Source organism: Phoenix dactylifera, chromosome 10 (assembly GCF_051530095.1).
Source record: "Phoenix dactylifera cultivar Ajwa chromosome 10, Ajwa_hap1_PhDact_Kaust_v1.1, whole genome shotgun sequence".
NCBI lineage: Eukaryota > Viridiplantae > Streptophyta > Magnoliopsida > Arecales > Arecaceae > Phoenix > Phoenix dactylifera.
This window is the reverse complement of record NC_143199.1, coordinates 1,855,001-1,860,000: the sequence shown is the minus strand read 5'-3', so window position 1 is coordinate 1,860,000 and position 5,000 is coordinate 1,855,001.

Below are 5,000 nucleotides of genomic sequence, written 5' to 3'. Positions count from 1 at the left end.
GCGCATCCCGGGAGGGCCGACGGAGGAAGCCGGCGCACGGCCGCCGCGCGGACGGCCGGCGGCGGCGCCCATGCGCCGGGGCCTCGGCGGGCGCGTGCCGGCTCCCTCGGGGACGAACGGTGCCGGGCGCGCCCGCCGCGAGGCGACGGACTTGTGCGGAGTGGAGCGGAAGTCCCGCCGCGGCAGCAGCCGCCCCCCCTCCCTACCACCCCGGCGGGGCATCCGCCCAAAGCCCACCCCAAGCGTTCCAAAGTACCGAGGAGCGTTGCAAACGGGAACGGCCCGGACACGCGTCCCGGTCGCACGGGATGCGCGTCCCGGTCGCACGGGTCGCGCGTCCCGGGAGGACAGACCGAGCAAGCCGAGGTGCCGCTCACGGCCGCCGCGAGGGACGTACGGCGCCGGCGCCCGCGCCCCGTGGCACGGCCTAGAGCGTGCCCCCTTGCCACCCCATCGGGGCATCGGCGCAAAGCCCACCGCGGGGTAGATAACCGAAGGCAACGAGGGACGGTGGATGCACATATCCGAGCAGTGGCGATAGGGCCGGAGGGAGCACCGACAGGGCCGTGAGATTTTAAAGTACCGAGGGAATTTGCAAACCGGGCCCGCCCCTCCCCCCGTCCATCGCACGCCGATCGGGGGTCCGGCGCCCCGCGGGGGGCTGCCGGCATGCGCTCCCGGTGCAGGCATCGACGAGCCGCCCGCGACCTCCACTCGGGTCCGAGCCCCCAAGCGCGGATGCCGAAACGCGCCGGCCGCGGCAGCCCCACCCCTGCCACCCCATCGGGGCATCGGCGCAAGGCCCACCCTGGGGTAGATAACCGAAGGCAACGAGGGACGGTGGATGCACATATCCGAGCGATAGCGATAGGGCCGGAGCGAAGACCGAGGGGGTCGGGGGGTTTTAATGTTCCGAGGGAAGTTGGAAACGGGGCCCGCCCGGACGCCCGTCCCTCGCACGCCGATCGGGGGTCCCGCACCCCGCGGGGGGCTGCCGGCATGCGCCCCTAGTACAAGCATCGACGAGTCGCCCGCGACCTCCACTCGGATCCGGCGGCGCACGCGCGGATGGCGAAACGCGGCGGCCGCGGCTGCAGCCCCCCTACCACCCCGTTGGCGCGTCGGCGCAAAGCCCACCCCGGGGAGGATAACCGAAGGCGACGAGGGACGATGCATGCACATATCCGAGCAAATACCGAGAGGGTCGGGGGGAAGACCGAGAGGCAAGGGGTGTTTAGAGTACCGAGGGAAGTTGCGAAAGGGGCCCGCCCGGACGCTCGCCGCTCGCACGCGGATCGGGGGTCCGGCGTTGCGCGCCGCCGGCCAGCGCGATCCGGCGGGGCGCACGGAGGGCGCCGCCCATCGCCGGAGCTTGCTCGGTCATCTCTGCCGCACGGACACGTAAGCGCCGCCGCGCAAGGTTCGGCCGGCGGGGCGGACGGTTCGCCGCCGCAGGCCTTTCCCGCAGCCGGAACGTGGGCCCGGCGTTGCGCGCCGGCGGGCCGCGCAATCCGCCGGGGCGCACGGCGGGCGCCGCCCGTCGCCGGGGCTTCGCTCGGTCATCTCGGCCGCACGGACACGTGCGCGCAGCCGCGGAAGGTTCGGCCGGCGGGGCGGACGGTTCGCCGACGCAGGCCTCTCCCGCGGCCGGAACGCGGGACCGGCGTTGCGCGCCGGCGGAAGGCGCGATCCGGCAGGGCGCACGGCGGGCGCCGCCCGGGCTTCGCTCGGTCATCTCGGCCGCACGGACACGTGCGCGCCGCCCATCGCCGGGGCTTCGCTCGGTCATCTCGGCCGCGCCGCCACGTGCGCGCCGCCGCGGAAGGCTTGGCCGGCCGGGCGGACGGTTCGCCGCCGCAGGCCTTTCCCGCAGCATGCGCCCCTTCGCCCGAACGACCGCGGGACTCCGGTACGGCCTAGCCGTCGGCCGCCCGGCTGCAAGCCGTCGGGGCCGCTCGATCCCCGTCGCGTGCCGGCCGCCGCTCGGGCCAGCCGGCCGGCTGCCGCACGTAACCTCTGACCTCATCAGCGGTCGATCCGCACCGCGCTGGTCTTCGGTGCGGACCCGTCGGGGCCGTGCCGCGCCGGCCGTCGCATCCGGTTCCGCAGGCGCCGCCCGGTTGCCTCCCGCCCTCGTGCGCTCGCGCCGGCCGGGCGACGCGGTGCCCGCGGGACTCGGGCATGGTTGAGCCGTCGGCCGCCCGGCGGCATGCCGCCGCCGCTCCGCGCCGCGTGCCGGCTGCGCTCCTCCCCGCGCCCGTCCGCGGGCGGGCCCGCCGCCGCTCGCGCCGGCCGGGCGACGCGGTGCCCGCGGGACTCGGGCATGGTTGAGCCGTCGGCCGCCCGGCGGCATGCCGCCGCCGCTCCGCGCCGCGTGCCGGCTGCGCTCCTCCCCGCGCCCGTCCGCGGGCGGGCCCGCCGCCGCTCGCGCCGGCCGGGCGACGCGGTGCCCGCGGGACTCGGGCACGGTTGAGCCGACGGCCGCCCGGCGGCATGCCGCCGCCGCTCCGCGCCGCGTGCCGGCTGCGCTCCTCCCCGCGCCCGTCCGTGGGTGGGCCCGCCGCCGCTCGGCCTAGCCCCCCGGCTGCCGCACGTAACCTGCGACCTCGTCGGCGCTGGATGCGCGTCGTGACAGTTTTCGGTGGGGCGCCGCGGAGGCGCCGGGGGCCCATGCGACGGGCCAGGGGGCGAACGGAGGGCTCGGTCAGCCCTAACAGGGGACCGGCGACAAAGGAGCGGTCGCGCAAAGCTTCGTAAGGGACCCAGACAACGGGCCGACCGATCCGAAGCACCGCGCACGGACGCGCAGCGGGCCCACGACGGGCCGACACGGAAGGCCCGCCGCCAAGGCCGCAAAACCGACAAAGGAACCCACGGGGACGCACCAGAGCGGGCAAAGCTTTCACCGAACGGGACGGGACCGAGCCCCCGCAACAGGCGAGGGCGACGGATCCGACCAAGTAAGGCCGATCCCGCTCCACGCACGCGCGGCCGCAGGAACTTCGTGAGGGACGGGACGACCGGCCGACCGAACCGAAGCGCCGCGCACGGCCGCCGCGAGGGCCGGCCGGAGGCATAGACCGAGCGCCGCGCCAGCGGAAGGAGCGTGCCGGCTCCGTCGGGGACCACCTGCGCACGGTCCGTCCGAGCGAGCCGACGGACCGGCGCGGAAGGCCCGGCGCCGAGCCCGCAAAACCGACAAAGGAACCCACAGGGACGCACCAAAGCGGCCCAAGATTTCACCGAGACGGGACCGAGCCCACGCAACATGCGATGGCGACGGATCGGACCAAGTAAGGCCGATCCAACTCCGCGCGCGCGCGGCCGCGAGCACTTCGTGAGGGACAGGAAGACCGGCCGACCGAACCGAAGCGCCGCGCACGGCCGCCACAAGGGCCGGCTGGAGGCGTAGACCGAGAGCCGCACCAGCGGAAGGAGCGTGCCGGCTCCGTCGTGGGCCAACTCCGCGGGGCCCATCCGAGCGAGCCGACGGGCCGGCGCGGAAGGCCCGGCCGAACCCGCAAAACCGACAAAGGAACCCACAGGGACGCACCAGAGCGGACAAAGATTTCACCGAACAGGACGGGACCGAGCCCACGGAACATGCGAGGGCGAAGGATCGGACCAAGTAAGGCCGATCCAACTCCGCGCGCGCGCGGCCGCGAACACTTCATGAGGGACGGGAAGACCGGCCGACCGATCCGAAGCACCGCGCACGGCCGCCGCAAGGGCCGACCGAAGGAATAGACCGAGCGCCGCACCAGCGGAAGGAGCGTGCCGGCTCCGTCGTGGGCCAACTCCGCGGGGCCCATCCGAGCGAGCCGACGGGCCGGCACGGAAGGCCCGGCCGAACCCGCAAAACTGACAAAGGAACCCACAGGGACGCACCAGAGCGGACAAAGATTTCACCGAACGGGACGGGACCGAGCCCACGCAACATGCGAGGGCGAAGGATCGGACCAAGTAAGGCCGATCCAACTCCGCGCGCGCGCGGCCGCGAAAACTTCGTCAGGGACGGGACGACGGGCCGACCGATCCGAAGCGCCGTGCACGGCCGCCGCAACGGCCGGCCGGAGGCGTAGACCGAGCGCCGCGCCAGCAGAAGGAGCGTGCCGGCTCCGTCGTGGGCCCGCTGCGCGTGGCCCATCCGAGCGAGCCGACGGGCCGAATCCCTCGAGGACGAACGGTGCCGGGCACGCCCGCAGCGAGTGCCCACGGCGGGCTTGTGCGGAGTGGAGCGGAAGGCCCGCCGCGGCGGCAGCAGCCCCCCCTCCCTACCACCCCAGCGGGGCATCCGCCCAAAGCCCACCCCAAGCGTTCCAAAGTACCGAGGAGCGTTGCAAACGGGAACCGCCCGGACATGCGTCCCGGTCGCACGGGATGCGCGTCCCGGTCGCACGGGTCGCGCGTCCCGGGAGGGCCGACGGAGGAAGCCGAAGTGCCGTGCGCGGCCGCCGCGACGGCCGGACGGCGGCGGCGCCCGTGCGCCGCGGCAAAGGCGGGAGCGGCCCGGCTCCGTCCGGGGCGCCGCGAGCTTCGGTCGAACCTTTGCCGTGACTCTTCGCAATAGGCCAAGCCCATTCACACTTGGCCAAGCCTAGGCCAAGCCAAGGCCTCCAATGCTTGGCCAAGTGCCTCCAAGGTCGGCCAAGACGGTGCCCAGCGTGCCAAAGCCATGGCATGCCCATGCGCGGCCCAAGCCGCGCCCATGAGCCCCAGCCGCACGCGGCCGCGCGCGCCCGCGCCCAGGCCACGGCCGCACTGCGCGCCTGGCGCGCGCGCCCGCGCCCAGGCCACGGCCGCGCCCAGGCCCCGGCCGCGCCGCGCCCGCCCAGGCCCCGGCCGCGCCGCGCCCAGGCCGCGCGCGCCCGCGCCCAGGCCACGGCCGCGCGCGCCCGCGCCGACGCCCCGGCCGCGCTGCGCGCCTGCCGCGCGCGCCCGCGCCCAGGCCCCGGCCGCGCGCGCCCGCGCCCAGGCCACGCCCGCGCGTGCCCGACCGC